Source organism: Dreissena polymorpha, chromosome 9 (genome assembly GCF_020536995.1).
Source record: "Dreissena polymorpha isolate Duluth1 chromosome 9, UMN_Dpol_1.0, whole genome shotgun sequence".
Classification (NCBI taxonomy): Eukaryota; Metazoa; Mollusca; class Bivalvia; order Myida; family Dreissenidae; genus Dreissena; species Dreissena polymorpha.
In genome coordinates, this window is record NC_068363.1 from 22,079,815 (window position 1) to 22,102,148 (window position 22,334).

The 22,334-nt window shown below is 31.9% G+C and overlaps 1 protein-coding gene across 1 annotated transcript in view; it reads left to right on the top strand.

The window, feature by feature from the left end:
• The first annotated feature begins 1,192 nt into the window (after positions 1 to 1,192).
• The window catches only part of LOC127845905 (uncharacterized), a 147,212-nt gene continuing 126,070 nt past the window's right edge, over positions 1,193 to 22,334 (top strand). Inside the window, exon 1 of the mRNA XM_052377082.1 lies at positions 1,193 to 1,258. The gene's annotated coding sequence lies outside the window, so the exon portion shown is untranslated. The remainder of the gene's footprint in view (positions 1,259 to 22,334) is intronic.

Sequence of the window (22,334 nt, forward strand, 5' to 3'; positions counted from 1 at the left end):
CGAACTATCTTTTTTTAAGAAGACGTTTTGTCGAAAGATATTTATTAATTTAGTATGTGTATGCATTATAATAAACAACGGGTAACTAAAAAATAAATAAATAAATTTGAAAAAAAAACATTGTCATTGACATTGAGGGCCTATGGTATTCCCTATCAGAGCGGTTTGGTGCGCTAATTTCAATAAGGCAAGTGCAAGCGGAATAATTATCAAATTAAAGTTATTTAAAACGATTACCTGTTTATGTTTTGTATTTTTCGTGTATTGTATTTCATTGTATAAACTATGGCTGTGTAAGTGTGTTCTAGTTTATTATACGCTACACATGCTTGATAAATAAAAATATCTTTGTGTGTGTTTAATGTTTCAGTACGTATACGAAAAATAAATTTTAAAATCCTGACGATTTATTTACATGCTAACGCAGTGTAATAGTTAACAGAGATGCACTTAAATTTTTGCCCGTTATCAGAAAGTCCACGGAAAGCAAGTTTTTTACATGCTGCTTATGACGCAATAAAACATTTCTTTGTACATGTATCGTATTGCATTCAATCTTAATTTAAATTCGCTCGTCCAATGAAAGCGGTGTCCCATAATGCATTGTACTAATTATTCTGAAAAATGGCGAGGCATATGAATATGTTTACGAAGTTCGTAAACATATTTCATGTCATAAATGTTAAACATTATTTTTTTAAGTGATGTAATAATATTGGATTATCGGATAAATGTGCACATAAGAAAAGCGGTATGCATACTGTTATCGTTCGATTCGGTTTATATATGCATGTATTTGCGGATGACAACACAGCATGACAATACACAGGACCTATATTATAGGCTATACTATACCTGTTTTTATAGCCCTTAAATAAATAAGCTCAAAACTTATAACGCTGTCCGTTTATAACGCTGTTGCGTGGCTTGGACCCCGTTATCCGCGTTATATTGGAGTTACAGTGTATTCAGTTATCAATTAAATGCTCTTTTTACATCTTTTAGAATTATCTTCAAGCAGTAGTCCAGCAACATTAACTGTTCAGTAAAAATTATTTAATATTTATCTGTTTGTAATCAGATTGTGCGTAAATTGTTTCTTAGCATTCGAATAATACTAATCAAAATGGAAGACCTTAATAATGTAAACAATACATTCCTTAAAACATACAATGAGCGTTATTTTATTTTCAGATTACATGGTGAAAATAAATACAGCACCACGATGATTTGCTAGGTGTTTGTCAGACTCAACAAAGTAAGATATTTATTGTTTATGTCATTAGTATTGCTAAAAGTGTATTTATGACATGCATAAAGATGTTTAAAACAGGGTCCATGAGTGTCACATAAATATGTTGGCGTTTTCTATCTGCTCGATTGAAATATAGTCAATGAAACTTAATGTTCATTCAATAGAAATGGTAAAAGATGATGCAAGGCAATGAACATATCATTATCTAGACATTGTGCGGAAAATAAAAAGTCTACAGACCCACTGAAGATCCGACAAATCTTCAGAAAGAAACGCCAAGAACAGGGGCATGATCAAGCACTTATATCTTTACTGAAGAATCACTCGATTTGCATAGTTTATTATCGTTTCGTCGTTCCAAAAACATAATATCAGAGGACATAGTCAATAGGTTTTTGACGATGTGTGAAGAATGCAGTTAATGAAAAACAAACATATTGTTTCTTAAGTGAATAAAACAATAGCAGTAACAGAAATGTATGAATCAAGCAAACCGTGAAACTTTAGAAATTCTACCAGAAGAAAAATAATTATTTATATTAACTTCTTTAATAACAGAATACCAACTATAAACATTAATGATTACAACTGGGATCACGGACATTGAATAGTCAAAGCAACGCATTGGGGTTTTAACCGTAATGCTAAGCGGAGAAGGGATGATTGAGTCACATTGCATTTCCGACTTATGGAACGTGTTCATTTGCCTAATTTATAGATGCTTAATATAATGATGTATTGTGATATAGGAAAGTTTCACTGTAACATCATCTTGATTTTATGAGATATTTTAATTAACGAAAGTTATTTAACACAAATTTCTAAAGGTTCATAATTAAATGACATCGAATGTTAGATTTATAGAACTTGGTAAGTTATGTCCCTTAATGATTCTGAATAAACGTTCAAAAAATAAATACCATAGCATAGGCATTTTTGACATACAATGTTTACTGAAGCTTCATCATGTTGACCGCGGGGTTTGAAAGATGAAGAGGGGGGTATTATAGCCGAAATAGCAGAGCTCTAGATATTGGTGGTGATCTAAAATATTGATGCTAAAGCATGTCTCAATACATTACCAACTTAGATAATGTTTTTACAAAGTTATACCGAGAAAGTTTGTAAACTTGGAGAGTGGTTAGTTTGATATTTTTTGTAAAGAAAACCTTCTTGTTGGTTTAATTTATCTTTTGTTTAAAATTTTGTTATTGTTTTAAAAATATGAAACGCAAAGGCCGAGGTACACAATGGGTTATTAATGAAAATCTTTCCATATCTTACTACTGCTTAAATTTCAATCGATATGTTATCATGTTCTTTTGTCCTTATGAGTAAAGTGTAAGTAATTTAATAATAATAATATCGGTTTTAAATGAAACTATAAATTGAAAATCAACAAATTCAGATACTTGCGTTTACATGTTCAAAGAGATAAGGCTTACATAAAAGCAAATAACTGCAATGCTTTAGCGCTCTGTTTTTGTGTGTTAATTAACGTTAGTAATACGGATAACGTCGTCGACTAAGGAAAACATAAAATGATCCCCGTATGTTTTATATATTGGCGTAAAAGATTGTACTTTGTAATCATATTAAAAAAAATATAATAACAAGAGACTCGCAAAGCGATACCGCATAACTTTATTTAAAATAAGTAGTCACTAGCTGTGCCTTAATGTGGATATGCTAAATAATGTTTAAATTTGAAAGACACAGTTCCAACTTAAAAGAAAAATATTTTTTTCTCGTATTTTCACAATACAGTTATTATGAATGTCATGTTCATTTGGCAGAGATTCATCGCATATCCATATGATTATTTTATGAACAGTAAAGTCCCGCTATACAGCATACGAAGAAAACAAATAATTGACGTTAATGATTTTATCCCTATGATTTAGTAATCTTATACTACTTGAAAGAGATAAATGAGTTTAAGAAGTCATTTTCACTTGCAATTCGGTATTTCAATGGCTTAAGTACACTTAAGTATATCGTAAAGTATATCGTGATATACATATCGATTTTTTTCATTTAGCGATAAAACATGGGCATGGCTTCTTTGAATGTTAAACACATTTGGTCGTTGTCATCGAGACATTTACTCGGGCGCCGTAATACAAATAGTAGACTTTCTTTTGGGTTGCTTTCAATACAACGTACATGGAGGAATGTTAACTGCAAGTGCAATTTTGGTAACGTATATAGCCAATTGGCGATGTAAATAATTTCCTTAGATATATACGCGTACTCAAACCTTGAGTGTAACTTTATAATTATATTCATGAAATCACGAGAACATGCATCTTTTGAACATGTTTTGTTAGATTTGTTCTTTCAGGTTTAACTATGCGAATTATTCGTACAAATCTTGAGATAAAATTCATCCGTTGATTTGTCAAGTTTATTTCCATATATCTCCTGTGTACAACGCTTATTGACGGATCATAAATGAAAACATATGAACTAGTCTGCTTCTATTTTGAAAGCCCGTTAGCTTTGTTGGCGTTTGTTTAAGGTAGCGCACCTCTAATGGGCACATATCCAAATATAATTATTTTCCTAAGCAGCATCATTTCCCTGAACTACATGCAAATTTGTAGGTAGGCTTTCCATGCTTTTTTAAAAAATATACCGATTTTTTCAAAACCACCCTCACGCTCGACTTTTGTCCAGTTTATATAAAAGTTCCATAATTCATTCAAATGTCCAAATATGGGCATGCAGTTCTTGTGTACAGATGCAGTAAAGGTGTTTAAAGTTTAAACAAGATGAAACAAGTATTATTTTACAGACATTTATTTTTTTCAAATTTTAATCTATGGAATAGCGCCATGAAATGTAAGTGATTTCAGCCAAGTAAAAATTGGGTCGGTTAAAAACAAAGTGTCATAAAATTCAAAATAGTATCATTTTAGTTATATTTTAAACTTAGTTTTTATAGAAACACTATATACAGCAAAAATACCAAAAAAAATAGACTGATTTACCGTTCACTTTTTGAAATAAAAATAAAAATGCAACATGCATCATTCGTATTATAAGCAGTAAATTAATCAATTTAGCCATAACCTTGTTTTCATTTTAAAATTGAAGGATGTGCATACAATTTTCAACATATTTAACAATAAACATAGCTTATGTGCTATATTAAATCAAATTACGTTAGAAAGGAAATAAAACGCGTCGCAAAAAGTATGCGATGTCGGCAGGAATCGAACCTGCGCGGGAAGATCCCAAAAGATTTCAAGTCCATCGCCTTAACCACTCGGCCAAGACAACTTTACATTAATGCAACCTTAAATTAGATATCCATAAGTAAACAGGTAAAAAGGCTCGCTCGATCTTTGAAGAAATCGCGAAATCGTATTTTTCAGATGATAATTGGATCAAAGTCAATATTTATATATCTAAATGAATAAGTTAAACATATATCAAAATTCGAAGTTTGAAAAAAATAAAATGCATCTCTGGGAAATAAGCGATCATTGAAGATCGGCAATGATCGTAAAATAAATCGTGGGAAATCATTATAGGTGCGCTACCTTAAAGCGACGGCGTCATCTGAGCTTAGATAAGTAAGCATATTTAATGTATATCATGTTGTAGAAATTATGGAGTCTTTGATATACATTCCTGACTATATATCACATATGCTTCGCTGTATCAATACACTGGCTATTATAAACATGTTAACGGGTAGTTGAGTTATATTTAATCTGTTTTAGCACATTTGGTACACGAGATATCAATTGATTTGCTCGATAAGTTTTTAAAATGACATAACTGTTCTTTAAATTTTGAGAGAGGACGGCAATTTATGTAGTCACTAGTGCGTTATATACATTGGATTTCGTATGTTACATAAATGGAATTATAACGCATAATGCACATTAATAGCAAACAAACTTACTCTTGTAATCGGGATTGTGAACTTAATGTGTATGTGTCAGAAGTATGATATGATTATCATCCACATGGTTTTTTATATTGAAATGAATTATTGTCAAATTTTAAACCACTCCCGTCCATGGCAAGTACAATTAAATGTTATAAAACATACCGCTTTTAACTGTTGAGTTAATATTTCCGTTAACGTGTATTGGATTGGTTTATTATGTTAAGCGTATTTTCCGATTTACTGTTTAACTTAGTTTTCCACATAATATTGTCAATCTGTATCAATATTTCTCCATAACAGGTAAATAGACCTTGATGATATTGACCGATTTTATTTTACAAAAGCGACTTTCATGTTCAATAGCACACGATTCGCTCCATTGGTATTCACAGCTTTAAAAGCAATTCGTAAAGATTAACGCGTCTATAAATGTAAAAGCAGTGTAACTGGATAAACATGAAAGATAAAAACAAAACGAAATAATTTGACGAAAACAATAATAAGCGTAAGTAATGCAGTTACTAAAACAATTTTAGCAGCATTTTTGAATGAAATTAAGACCTTACTTTCATTACTTATAAAACATCAGTATTGTATTGTAAACAATTCACATTACCATTTTAATAGTTGTAGGTCCCATTCGAAGGCGCATATTCAATTTTTGTATATTGAAAATGAAAGTATTTTAGACGGTTTAGAATTCATAAAAAAAAAAAAAAAAAAGAAACTGTATAAAATATATTACATTGATATTTATTTTATATTTTTTCGTTAACTAATAAAATGCAATCGTCATTACGTTAAAAACACATTGCAAACACTTAAGACTGATAACTTCCAAGTGTTAATAACTTAATATTGTAGTAATTAACAACCTTTTCCGGATGCTGTTTCTTGAAAGCATATTTTAAGCAAGACTCACCTACTCTAATATTGAATTAGAACCCAATCCGCATACTATTACTTTTAACAAAAGTATAAAAAAATTAGAGTCTACACTTTAATTACACGTATTCGTCTGCATTTGTTTGGAGTATTTTATTTTTTATGTTAGTGTGCTTTTAAATCTTTTTTTGTAAATTGAGTTGCTGCAATTATTGTTGTTTATTAAGTATATGAGAAAGTCATTTGATAAGATATTGATTTCTCAATAAGCTTTGATTAAAAAAATATATATTGAAAAAAAGAGTGTTTTTTGTCGTATAATTCATATTATCCTTTTCAACTGAAACCAATATTTGATACCATAGGAAAATGACATCATGATGAGATTGAATGTCAAGTCATTCACCTCATATATTAGCGATATTGGGAAAACGACTGTTGAATACTGCTTCAGCTAGTGCCGCTTCATTAAAGCCAAAATAATTATCGAATACCAAAGACTTATCTGACAGTATATGTTTTAAACAAACGCTTTATACATATGAACGGAAAGTTTAAAAAGAGCCAAACATTCGTATCATTTGAAGACATTTTTCCATTATATATTTCTAAAACCATGCGTTCTCTCATTACACGGCTTCAAATTAACTCGGCATTCAATTCGGCGCACTTCATTCAATAGTGGTTGTCGGGTATATATCGAAATGTGCTCAGGTGTGTTTTTATTTATTTACCTTTTATAATAAAAACAACAATAATTATTGTAAAAAGAAAATAATAATAATAATAATAAATTATAAATTATAAGTAATAATAATAATAATCATCATCATAATAGGGAAAATGTATTTTATTGTGACACTATTTCGGTAAAACAAATAGTTTTTAGTTGAAGGTTTATAAACTATCACATAATGAGCTATGTTATTATTTAACTTTAATGGAAAAAACAGCTCGTATTATCACTTGTCATAATTTAACATACAGTTGTCAATATAGTAAAACATTATAATGGTACATAACAATCTTAACACATCATAATAATGATAGACAGCACTACAGGCATATCATGTGGGACACATTTTAAACACTACCTATAAATATCATGTAACATATGAGCACATACTTTTCACAACACAAGTTACAAAGTCATCTTGTTATCTACATTAACCGATATCACAAAATACCATTGGCTTACCGTCATTTCAAAACTTTTAATTTTAGAATTAAACATTATCTTAAACGAATCTTTTTTTAATATGAATATGATTTTTTTTTTTTTTATAAATCTAATCCTTTATGAATATGTGGAGGTACATCAATGTTGTTTCATTTTCAAAGCGGGGCCGATTTATATTAACTGACAATGACCATAGTGTTTTGTGATTTAAGGTTTGTCTATTGGTCAACAGGAATCTTTACCTTAAAGAAGCCATTTTATGACTTTAAAGACACGTAGGTTAGTGGCATTCATATACATGTAGTAAGCAAGATTGATAAACTACTCTTCATATGTCGAACAAATTAGACACTTTGATTATACTCATATTGAAATTCAAACGCGGTGTACTTAATATATTTAATAATTAATATATTCAGTTTGATTGCATTGCGCCGCTTTCAGTTGTCTTATGATGTATGCTATCATCGATATAAAGGTTACACATAATCAGGGTTTAAATAATTAATTCATTGTCACGCTTCTGCTTTATACGACTTTTGAAACTGATTGATATTTAATAGGCAGATGACAACATTATGTTTGTGTTCAAGTTATAAAGTGACTGTGTACGAAGGAACCGACGTCATTCATGCTTCAAATGTGGCCAATTCTGCCTTATTACTCGAAAGCTCGACCCATTCTTACATCGTTATACGAGGTGTAAGCAAGCTTTATATTGATTGGGTCAGCTAGTTTGTGAACTTAAATAACAATGAAGTTAAGGTAGGCAGCTTATTCTGGTGTAATCCGGTTTTCGCTCACTGTTTAAATTGCTTACGCTTGTAATTAAACACCTTGAATTGTATTATACAAGTGATTCACTGGCATCTCTACAATGCAGGTGTCGGCTTTTAAGCAGCATAGCATTAGTCTACTACATCATTTGGATACAGCATGGCTAGATTACTATGTTAAACATATTCATATTAACTTATTATATCATATTTGTGTCAAAACACGTTCACTGAAATGAACTACACTTTTTTACAGATGAGGAAAATGGTAGCTGTTTTGCAATATTGAAGATAACAACTTGATATTTGGCATGCATGTGCATCTCATTTAACTCCACATTATGAGTGGTGAAAAGTCAAGGTCAAGGTCATCCGTCAAGGTCAAAGGTCAAATATATGGGAGGACATAGTGTTTCACAAACACATCTTGTTTTTCGGCGTAAGCTGTATTAAGCCAGCTTTTCACCCTGACTTGACCTTTGTAAGTGTCCAATAATACTCAAATAAAATTTCCCGCGGCTAGGTATGAATGAATACACTTCATTTATTCCATTGGCTGATTTGAGTATAACACCAGAACATTGGAAACATATCCGCGTCTTTGTAACACTGTTTTACTGCATGAAACAATTTTATCTCTAATGAATAGATAGAACAGTTTTACAATCAATTTTCGACATAAATACAGTTTGTGCGTTCACCTTTTATTTTCAGAGAATTACCAGCGCAAAAGCGCTTATACTAAAGGCTATGTTGTTATATTTAGTACTTACTTGCATTGCATTTCAATTCCCGAGGTTTCGGGTCAATTCGCGGCCATTTGTGAAAGTCAGCGTTTATATACAGTTCATCACGGGAGTTCGCAGAAGGGGTTGCGATCATTGTGTTACACCGGTCTTACTGACAATAACGTAGTGACGCTCGATTGGTCATTGTCGGCTTGGGTACTACTTACATGTACCCTGGGTACTCTTAAGTATACTTACATGTACCCCGGGTACGGTAAATATACTTAATCGTACCCGGGAAAATTTACAATAAATCGATCTTTGTAGGCTATTTTTTGGAAATAATTATATTTACATATACATGTATGTCATTTTTCTGTAAAATGGCATCTATATTATCGAAACTCATACTCAAAAAGCATGTTGATGCAGATTTTTTAAAAATAGAAGTTTTATTTAAGATAATCGGTAGCGTTTTACGACATCGGATTTGGGGCGGAAATACTTGGGTACAGTCTAATATCGACCAGGTACGATTAAGTATATTTATCGTACCCGGGGTGCATGTAAGTATACGTAAGAGTACCCGGGGTACATGTAAGTAGTACCCGAGCCGACAATGACCAATCGAGCCGTAGTGACTGTAATGCATTGCATTCCAATCCGCAAGGAATCAAGGTCAGTTTGCGGTCAGTTGCAGAAATCTTTATATAAACGCCGTCTCGTAAACTTTGTGCACTTGAAGTCTGTTTTGATCAGAAAGATACTAAATAAAGATATTCGGCGATATTATTGTGGTATGTCATTCATCGATTTTTAATATGGTTTCAACATTTGCATGATAAGGACCAATTTTGATAAAATTAATTAGAAATATTTATCCATTTAGACCAGTTTATTAAGCATGAGCACAATAATTCGCTATACTATAATTATGCAATTAAATAAGATTCGAGTATTGCCGGCTGACCTATATGAACTCGTTTATTTTCATGTTTCTTGTGTTTTTCTATTCTGTAAATATAGATATCTGAGTAATAATATCACATAAAGCAAAATAAGCCACGAAATCTGGCGCAACACCCCGTTATTGATTTGCTTATGATGTAGCTAAGAACTGCGCAGAAAAAAGGCATCTGCTACTTTTTATCTCATAGAGATAACTTTTGATCGTTCATAAACATCGACCACAATCAACGCCGTATATCTTTTTTAAAGATATTTCTTGTTACTTGTTATTGCGAAATTTACATGAGTGTTCATTTAACCCTTTTCCACTCAGAAGAAAAGGGAAAATGGCAATGTGCAAGCAACATAAAACCAGAACAGTCTGCAAGTAACTCACAGTTTGTTAAGGTTTTAGGCTGTTTGCTGCTCATCAGTATCTAAGGCTTGATAATGAAGACTTTAAAACGTGAATCTAATTCAAAAGGTCTTCAATTAAATTTAACTTTCAAAGGGACTACAGATGCGTAAAAATACGTATGTAAGAGGTAAAACTTAAACACATAATAAAGAAGTATTTTGCATTTAATAGATATATTTATGATCATATTTTGGTTACACATTCATTATTTAGCACGTCTATATAATTCATAGTGTGATATTTAGTTCATAAATGTATAACTAAAATTTTAGAACAGTTTTGCTATAAGCTGTATTTAAATTAGAATAGAGGAATTGTTAATATGTAGATCACAGGAGAAAATATCGCTCATGGGGTGTGTGAATGATACCGTGTTTTATACTACAAAACAAAACAGTTCTGATAGGGCATTTGTAAATACAGTACTACCTCGTATGATACTGCGTTTTAATTTATGGAAATTCTTGTGTGTGCACACATCTTGACCAGGCAATAAGTGCGTGCATTAATTATCCCTTACTAAACTTAAATATTAAAAAACCTTGAACATGATTTTGAAAACAAACACATATATTTGAACATGTTAACATTCAATGAATCAATGCATACTTGTACACTTCTGACCATTCCAGTAAGAATTTCTGGTGCTGGAAATTGTGTATAGAAAAAATCGGGTCTTTTAAAAACAAATGTATTAGTTTATATTATATTTTTTATTAAAACATGTCAGCATGCTTTCTATTCCTAATTGAATAAGACAATGCAGAACAAACTACATGAAATAGTTGTACACAATATTTTAATTACTTATACTTAATAACATACTTTGCGTCAAGTTTGACATTTTGCAATGCACAATACTGGTACATTTAAGGTTCAATGCCTTCAATAATTAATTGCATAAATCACACGTGCCTTTATCGTAGTCGCTACCCAACACCACTATTAACGCTTGTGTGGTGCTCAATGTGGACACATTCTTTTAAACATCACACAGAAATGTTGCGTTATTGTGACTTTTTTGTTTCATTTGCATGTTTGTTTAAAATGTTTCCACACATAGCGCTGTTTGTTGAAAATAGAGTTTCAAATATCCATATCTGTTTCGAAAATGTTTTGTTTTGATTTCAATTATAAACATAGTAGAATGTTTTAACATCTTTGTTAGGCGTTGCAAATCATTCGTTCCAAACATGCAAACATACAATAACGCACGATTACCAATTACTGGTAAGCATGACATTAACCTAGGATGAGCCAATTCTAGCCCGGTGAACAATTTGTATGCGAAATATATATTCAATAGAACCTATTCATATCTGAACTAATTAACCAATGACCGCTTATCCCACGGTACAAACAACTACTGTTATGTGCAATGGCGTTTTAAGAATATGTGTATACTGACAATACTATTTCTGGTCACCTTACATGAATTAAAATTAATAATCTAAAGATTTCAAGACATGTGTATGTGTACCTTTTGTTAGAAAGCAAATATAGACAGTTGACTATTAGTTCCAAACAAAAACTATTCGTATGACCTTAATAAGTTGTGTTTAATAACTAACCAAATGTCGTAAGTATTTTACACGAATAGTAACGAGTGTTTCACAATAGACCACTTCAAGTTTACCATCGGTCCGTCTGACTCCACGTCCGTCTCTTAAAACAAGATTTAAAAGATCGAAATAATGGTCAGAATGATGTTTTTTCTGCCTATTAAAATTGATATGTATAAATGAAAAAAGTAAATCCGAAGCATTTTTTTCATACGTCGATGCTTCATTTTTTTCTAAACAAATGTGGCTTCGAATAAAATAAGCTGGCTCTGAACAAAAATTACCATAAAGGTAATATTAAACCCACAACACCCCAAAAACGGTTTGCATTGCATACGCAAACCAGTTATTCTAACAATAACGGCGACATGCGTAAATTCCATTTTCTTTCACAATTTCTAAACACTTTTGTTTAACAATGTCTTAAAGTTGAACCTAATCGCAGTTCGTAGTTTGATATCAGGCAAACGCTGTACACAAGGTTATCCACTAAGAAAGTATACCATACCAATAATGTACGGCTCGCTTTTCCACCTAGGTAACTGGATTGATTGTTAACATTCGCCTTGAAGACACTAATGAGTGTGGACGATCAGTATTGTACAATGTAAAGTTAAAGGAGGTAATTGCGTTTCCTGTTTAGCGTGCTCTATAAGTACAGTACAAATTTCCTTTTCATAATATATATATTTGCACTGATATGTTTTGTTAAAATGTTCTTTTTCGGGTTCTTAATTCGTATATCACTAAGTTTAGATGTATGTGTTATGGAAACCGAACACGCTGTAATATATATATTAAATTTTGCTTCAATGATAATATATGTGTCTTATACGAACTAGTTCTGTAACGATTTTGCAAGTGTGTCGTCTCAAAGATTCATTTACTGTTCGCTGTAAAGCAGCTTAAAACTGGGTTCATGGGGTAAAACACGTGTCACTAAGTACACTTAAAGAAACAGCTTTTAACACTATTGAGTTCAACTGTATTTTTAAATTGTCTTTTAAATTGGTTGGAATATTTGTACAAGTGATATCTCGATCGATTTTGAAACTTGGTTGTGCGTGGTCAAGCGCATGGTCAAATTAAATACGTATCAAAAGAACATCAAGAGGCACCATTGATCCACATATCTTCATGAAACTCGGTCAAAACAATGTGCTTACTTTAAAACTCGGTCACATTGTGTCAATCACAATACTACATTTACTACACACTCTTCATTAAATTTGGTAATAATATTTGTTCTAATTATATATCGACCCAGTTTCAATGCGGGTTCACGTATGACCAAAATCTAAATGATATATCGGCCTTATTCGACACGTTGCAACTAGGGTTAACAACTAGATCACTCGTTTGTAATTTTTATATGAATGATCAGACAGGCTGCTATAATCAAAACCCAACTTACTAGGTCTAAGATCAAGGTCATAATTCAAGATCAGATGTCAAATAAGGTAATTAAGTCATCATAATATTGTCCTGAACATCACATTGACATATTTCAATATCAAACGTAAAGATAAAACAAATATGTGTTGTTTCAAATAGTTTAACATTATATAATAATTATGATGGTATATCGCATTGATTAACCTGCTCTCTAGGTCAGTATAAGAGAGACATTCATATCAAATTAAAATCCGAATTGTGATCATTATGCGTAGACAGAATGCAGTGCACACGAAACAGGCCTGCGGGTCTGAAATTCGTGTAACAAAAACATGTATATAGTGATGTGTTTGAAATCCCACCCAGAGCTTCAGATAAGGTTTTGTGAAATTCTTAAATTACTACCAGATTTTCAAAAAGAATTCTTAACTCTGAAATTTTATTCTTAACGTTACTACTTAGTTTTGGAAAATAATTCTTATTTTTTATAAATGACATAAAAATAAATAATAATGGTTATTCTCATGCAAAAAAAAAATCAAAATAAACATACTAGCAACTTTTTTTTATACGAGTTCAACAGTGTCTTTTTAGTATTATACAATTTTATTTTTCAAATACCTTCATAATTATGCCCAAACTGTGCTTAGATTGCATGCCTTAGATGAATTTTTACATATTTCACAATTTAAACGGGTCTCCCCTTCAATCTTTTCAACGATTAGCCACGGGACTTGTCCCTTCCACTCGTTCAATGTTTTTTTTTGTGTTAAAGTTTGGACCCTTTGTGTCGCGTTTTTGTTTAGCTTTTCCGAATGTGTCGAAAACTGAACATACAACATCGTATAATATCTTTTCTATAATGTCTTTCTAAACATTTAACTTCGGCTCACTTTGCGTACAATATGTTAAAAGCGTTTTTTTGGGCGCTTTGCAGTTTTTGACAGATAGACTGTATGCGCCGCTTTTATTGGAAAAAATGCGCTTTGTTAAACAAACCCGATAACCATTCTATATAAGCACCGCAAAGATCTTTAATACGCGAAAAGAACTCGATAAAAAATCGATACGAACCGATGTAAAAATAATATTCGTAACTTGATTTTGTAATTCTTAATGGTACGACAAGATTTTAAAATAAATACGTAACGGACTTGAAAATAATTCGTAATTACGAAAATACGACCCTTATCTGGAGCTCTGCCACCTGTACACTTTGTCTAGACATAAATCTTGTTCAGCATCTATTAATAATCGTGACAGGCCAGAGTCGCCATTTAGTCGCGTGAAAGTGTAAGGTCAATTCAGCATGAACATTATATGACCAATTTTGAAAATCTTCCCCTTATACATTTTTCAATTTTGTTTAAGTTATTTTGCATCAGAAAAAAAAACGTTTTGACACGAAAAGCCAATCACAAGAACGAAGTTAATAGGTCTTTGTTCAAATTCACATTAAATTACCACATACATAGAATATAACTGTTCAAAAATTGTCCAGAGCTTAGCATTGCATAGCATGGATGTATTTGTATTGCTTGGAAGAAGTGACAATCATAATTCGATGCCATGAAACAAACAGGAGGGCCCTGGTTCATATGTTCATTGCCAATTTTACAGTTCAAGTCAATGGTCAGCCCATTTATGAGAACAAATTTATTCAGCTTTATTGATTTTCTGAAAACTTGTCAGAAGTGAAAGTCATGATGAGACAGAGTGTCCCTAATACGAGCGATGTTATAATTATAACCTTTCCCTTAATGAGTTCATTGTTAAATACCTTAGCAGAAGTACCAGACATTGTTAGATGGAATGTTGACTAAAATAAATCAAGCATGTATGTTAATATCAAAACTATAGAAAAACACAATATTGCACTGAAAAAAGACTTATCATAGGTTACAAGCCAACATGTACACACAAGAACCAATGAAAACAATTCAAAGTCTGTAATTGTGTTTTAAGGTAAAATAAGAGAATGCAATTGAAAATATGTCTTATCTTGACAAAATAGTACGCACTAGCGGCGTATTGTTACATCGAAACTTATGTTGTATATAAAAACTTACAATACGCCATTTGGATTACTACGGATTCCATTTAAAGGTGTTATGTTCTCATTGGAAAGGATGTTTCTCTATATAACAAGCGATTGCTCATTTAAAATGCAGTCCAAATGACAAGTCAGAAACAGTTACATGATTACATGTTGTGAACTTAAATGCAGGCAGGAATTAAGATATATTCGTTTGCTAAATTCAGACAAAGCTTCATTGCGCCGCAATGACAAAGAACTGTAAAATATTTGCAAAACTGTCGTTGTCATTATACATTATTGAACTTGAAGATGATAGGTTAAACCTGGAGATGTCGTTGCGTTTGAATATATGAAATATATATTAAAGAGAGATTATACGATTTTGTCAGATATTTTTGAATTTATATAAAATGTGTAAAAATCATATTATACATATTACTATATTATACATATTATATATATATTTCAATATGAATTAAAATAAAAGTTAACAAGAACATGTGTCAAAATAAGCGAAACAAGCCAGATATTTAATTCTGAAATAGAAAATGTCTGTACATCATACATGTAATATGTGAATCTAAATTTAGTTTTACTAATCATTTTAATTTCCTGCGACGATATATATTCATACGACACTCGAACACCAACTATTATCCTAATAAAAAGATGAATTTATCGGTTACTGTAAGGAAATATGTACGAAATATCTTCGTCACAATCGCCTTGGGGCGCTATTTTGTCTTTGCTGCATTTTATAAATTCATCTTCAATGTATAATTGTTCTTGCCCATGTTGTGTAATGGTAACATATTTTTATCAATATATTACAATTGTACACATATACAAATCGTATAATCTCCTGTAAGAATATATTGAGTACGTGTTGTTGATAATATTATAATTTTAAGTGATCTTAATGCCGTACCTATTGACTTAAAAACACACATAAAATACTTAACATACTTAATAGTCATATAAATAAGGGTATGATTTGATATTTAGCGTAACACATTAAAAATAACTTTGCGGATCTTCATCAGCCGTTAAACAAGGAAGCGATACTCGAAAGGGTCTCAACAAGCATGAGTATTTCGATAAATAAGTTTCAGCGGTTAAAAGCTGTTTATAGAGCGTGCACGATTTTTTACTATTTTTATGTTTCGGTCAATTGTGTATCCCAGCATTCTTTCTTTCCAATCGGTAATAAAAACTGGTTCTTCCTCCTCAGAAACAATGTGAAGTATTTAATCGAATGAACGATGTGTAATTAATTTGAGTCTGAAAATGTGATCATTTGGCAGATCATTACTATACAGTGATTTTTTTTTGATTGTTTTTGTTACAGCCTGTGGCATTTGAATTGGGAAAATTAGCGCGATAAACCATGAAATTGGGAAAAATAGGGAGATAAACCATGAAATTGGGAAACATTATAAATATGATCAAAAGAACAGAATAAAAATTGCTAAGTTCATGTTTGACAGCAATTGTATATTATAAAGTGTTGCTTTCATGTCTTCATACAACGTTTAGTTAATATCCTTCCACATGGATATTAAACTTGCAATAATCTATAGATTCTTCAATAAACATGTACCATTATGATTTAATTACAATCTCTTTAAGAGTATGAATTTAATTCAGGATGTTTTTTAAAGTAAAATATGATATGGTGAAAACATTAACAAATATTAACAAACACGCTTTAGTGTTCTTGCTGTGTTAATGTTGTATTAAATGGAGCTAAAATAATACATTTCATTTGTTTACCTTTTAATATCTTGCACAATTGACATCCTCAGTTCAATGCTATTTCACCAAACTATACAGCGTGACAAACATAATAAAGCAGAATATGCATATGAATCTGATTAAACACAGATCCACTAACATATAAATCAAATCATGTTTGTCTCTTTCCATTTTCGAACAATACCCATCTTAAATGCTTTAACTTTGTGAGTAAACTAACTCCAATTTCCCAACACAGATTTCCGTGACGCCCATTCACTGTGAAGATTTCTAATAAATATGTGTTGTTGTTCATCTCAAACGTAGTATTTTGCGTTAATTGACACACACATTAAATTATCTCCTAATAACCATGTGATATCCGCTGTTAATTTTAGTGTTATTTATCATTTTCGCTACTCATCGCAAACTTCTCGTCTGCTTGCCGCCATCTTGGACGTGTGTAAAAACAGGTGTAAACAATCGGGATACATCGACTATCGTCGGTATTCTCCGCAATATAGAGAGAGATGTGTGGATAGCAACGTAAAATCGTATTTGGCTACATTCGCGAACATTCGCAAGTCAGTTGTCATTCGGCGAAGACTCGACAAGCTCGATCGGTATTCGTTCTACGAAATTAACGCTAAATGACAGTGTAATCTTATTGGCTTTATTGGGAAAATTTGGTCATTTTTGGGGAAATTTTGGTCAGATTTTTGGGAAAAAAAACGTCATTTTTTGCAATTGGGAAGCAGCCGAATATCGGCGGTAATTTTGGGCAAAAAAATCACTGCTATATTTCACAAAATCGCACGAATGCGCGCTTTTTACACGACAATGCAACATTTATTTACAATAACGTATACCTCATAATTGTAACATTAAGTATTTAACCAATTAAACACCGAGTTTTGATTTCTATGAAACCAATAGTAGTAGTGATCAGTGATATACTTTGCCTTAGCTCACTATATTGTTTGCGCGAACCATAATAATTATTCTTTACAAATAGGCATTACTCTTTATTACCCTGTTTGAAGCGTACTCTCTCTCATGTCCAAGTTCCGGATCAATAGCACTGAATGTGCACAATCAAGGACGTAGTGTAATGTATGCAATGCACACTCTTAACTTGATCAAGGTCTTACAGAAAAATTACAAAATAAGTGAATACTTTAAACCTTGTCCTTATTACTAAGCTATGTTATAAGTTAAATATGTTTCGTATGTATTGTAACATACATATCAGATTGTAAATGTTCATAGAGACGTCCTGATACAATTATTATAAGAATTTGCAGGGTCGGGCAGGTTTTTGTTTCCGTGTGACATTCTATTTTAGATTGAATTGTTAAGATTGCGTGCTTAGATCTCTATCTTGTGAAATTTTATAAACATAACGCTATAACCTTTCTTTTTAAAGGATACATGTATGACAAGTCCTTTTCAAGATATATAAATTCCCTGTGGCTGTATATGTCTCTAAAGAAATCAAGTAAAATAACTTCCCTTAATGAGTGTTAACTTCTATCATTTCATCGCGTTAACAATTGTGTGGGATACTAAACAGTGCGTAGCATATTCTCAATCCAAGGTACATGTCTGATCTGACTAACAGATGAAACATAAATGCTTAGCTTGGTTTAGAGCAATCTGTATTTGGTAGCACATGTATTTTGATGCAGGTTTGATTTTATTTCAAATCTGGTTTTGTATTATTATTTACACTGCCATCATTGAAAACTGATTCGATGGGAATTTTGCATTACAATAATCAAAAGTATAACTCTATTCTGAGTAAATGTTGAAAATATATAATATCACTTTTTCTCATAATTCGACCCACACGTTTGTTTGCCTGTCTTTCCATCCTGAAACTTTCCCAGCCGGTAACTTACATCGATGCCTAACAAAGTAAAAGAACAACAGTTCACCTATATTTTTGTCATATGCAAGAACTACATGGCTTCAAGGTCAATGTCATATTTAGAGGTCTAATGTCAAAATACAGAACGTATATGTCAAAGTTTTGGAAGTCCGCCTCTAACAATTTAAACATACAAATACAGATTTTCAAATAATTTAAACATATATCCTATGTTCGAGTATGCGTTTTAAACACAAATCAAGCTGCTTTAAAGATAAAGGTAAAAATCAGTTTAAGGTCTTGTAAACGCTATTATTACTCAAAAAGGTATTGTATGTTCTATAACTTCACTATTTATTGAAGATACCGTATTTTTCGGGGTATAAGTCGCGACTTTTTTACAGGCAAAAGTAACATGCGTCGTTTGCCCCGGAGCGTCTTATGTATGTACAAAATCGATTTTTCTAAAGTCAAAATGTGAAATTTTTAAGTCAGAATTGCATAAATCCGCGAGTTTGATAACCATTGCCGGTAATTTGTTTCGCTGTTTTTTTTGTAACACAATTTTATTTTACACATAGTTGATTACACACTACTAACGATACTATTGGGGTACTATACAGTACCGTAACGTAAATTAAACACCGCAACAAAAAAAGTAGTCGTCTGCTAAATTTATTTTACGAGCTAACCTTAGGATTTTTACAACAATTTGAAACAAAAAATAATAAAGTACAACAAACAAACACAATATCAATGAGAAGCAGAGTATACAACAATAAGTATACAATAAGATACGGCACAATACCATACATGCCATAAATTTTCAGACCGATTCCGTGACAAATATTGTGCTAAATTTTCCGGGACATTTGCCGATTTTCCGGGACATGTATACAAATAGCGATATATGAAGTCATACATGTATTTTTGGTACATTTTTCGCGATATCCAATTAGTTAAATTACTTATGTAACTTACCTGGAATAAACAAATTTAACATCCATTTAAGATCAATGCACAAAAAAAAACATTATTTAAACAAGAAGAATAAATTATAATTAACATCGTAAATTGCTTTTAAACAATTGACAAATTAAACATTTCTACATCCGTTACTAGATACAAGCCACGTGTTTTGCGTGTTTGAAAAGAGCACATGTATATAAACATGAGATAGTTCAGTGCTGATTTAATTTTTAGTCACTGTATACACTTAAAACGTGGACTGCGTGTAACATGGGTGATGAATTCAGACGTTGTCATGGGTGGCGCGCGCTGTGTAAGCTATGACGTCAAACTGTTACAACTTACATTGTATGCAATGAGCGTAAAGTCGACAATACAAATTCACATCATTTATTCGCCATGGTCGTCGACATCGGAGAATCCGTCAGCGATGTCCCCAGTGTGCATTACAAGCGTTTATTGGTATGCCTGCAATACCACATGTCTACAAACCTGAGATCTCAAATACCCTTTAACCATCTGCGATAGATGAACGAACATAATCTCTCCATGGGAGACGATGTCCCCAGTGTGGATTAATAGCTTTTATTGGTAAGCCTGGTACGACACACGTCTGCACACTTATATTAAGATTATCACGATAAGAATGTTAGCCCTTCTCATAACAGGCCTCATTTTAATATTCATCATAAAAATGCTCGTGTTACCAATTAGAGAATGCCAGTATACTTTATGCTACAAAAGTTTTGCAAACAATACACATTAAAACAAACAAACATCGCTATACTATTTTAATAAAAAGGTACATTTATTTTTTATGAAACAGCAAATGCTGCATTTTTAGCCAAAATGCAGTTTATTACACAATAATTGTTTTTTATTTTGTTTTGTTGTATTATCAAATGGGCTTATTTAAATTCGTATTTCCAATTTTATTGCTAACGCCACGTTTACGCTAGTCACATCTATAGCTCATGTACTTTTCTTTGTCCTGGTAGAAAGCGCGCGAAAATTACCGTGGGTGTATACATTGTTGAAGAAAAACTGTGTAGCGAAGAGAATGCTGTATCTTTGACATTACGCTCATTTAGGTTGTTTATTATTGAAACAGAAAATGTTCTGTGTACTGATTTACAGGAAAATCTGGTCAAGACTTGATTGAATTTTGGTATTTGTGAAAACATGATCAGCAGTGTTTACACTGCGATGTTTTGACAAAACGATACAAATGTGCGAATGCAAGGCTTGCGGATAGGGTCAAATATTACCGGTAATACATTGTTCTGAATGACGTTTTTGTTTAAATAAATATGTTCAAATAAATTTAATGGAAAAAAATATATCAATACAATGAGCATGTGAGAGAACAAATGCCAGCTTAGTTTTTAAGATGAATTTTCTATCTGAAATAAAACACGAAAGAGGATTAAACATTTAATGGATAAACGTGTGACTGCATTTTTGGGAATATTTAATGATGATTTATGTGCGTCGTTTACGCCGGAGCGTCTTATGTATGGACAAAAATAAAATAATGTAAAAAAAACGGGGATGCGTCTTGCATTCCGGTGCGACATATAACCCGAAAAATACGGTAATCATTCTACTAGTTATTTGGAACATATGTTTATTTATACGAGTCGGCTAATTACAGTTATGAATATCGTCAAGGTGGAGATCATAGTAAAAGGAAAAGGTCATATAGCAATATTTGTTTTATACAAATGAAATGTGTGTTATTAATGAATTTCAAAATAAGATGGAAAAAACTAGGCTAATTACATCGCTACTTTGAAAGTCATACTTGATCATAGAAAGCAAATACCACTTTGATTGTTAAACCCTCGCATACGCGTCAACGCGAATGTTTTGCTTAATAGAGAATCATATCCGAAATACAGGAGTGAATTAAAATAAGCTGTATCAATTAGATTTTTGAGTACTATAATTATTCAGCATTTGCTCTCCCAAATTGTAAATTAAACAATGTTGCATCTGTGGCCAAATATTGTTTTGACAGTTCTTAATGTATATGTATTCATGTGCAGTGATCGGCTATGTGCTGTGTTCGGATAAAATGTCAAATACAGATCCATTGTGTACTAAATTTACATTATGATACGAATAGTGCAAGTTAAACCTTCCAGAACCAGTTGTTTAACTTCTTAACTCTGTGGTGAAATTGGTCATGGTGTACTGGTATTCTGTACTGGTATTCTTGAACTCTGCTATCAACGCTAACATCCATAGAATTATTTCCTGCCTGTGGACAGTCATAAATGTACCACGGTTTATCAATTCAATTTGAATGTAAACCATGTTGACCAATGGTACGTTTTGAACTTCTAGGCCCGATTGACAAGAAACACTTGTGAATCACTGTCCTAGATAACGTGAAATATGTCGGGGGAATAGTAGTAACCTTTTACTGCTAGTGGTTATGATAGACTCACTGTTGAATAAGGTGGTTTGTCAGCAGTTACCTCGTTTTCATTCCTTTGGTTTTGTTCACCATACATATAGGATGTTTAGTCAAATATTAAGTTTTCAGTATTCCAGTACACTGAGGAAGTTCAAATAAAACTGTTTTGTATTGTATTAGCAAAATATATAGAAGTGCTCAGTTCCATTTTTATAACTATCATGAGAAAATGTTTATATTCAATTCATAG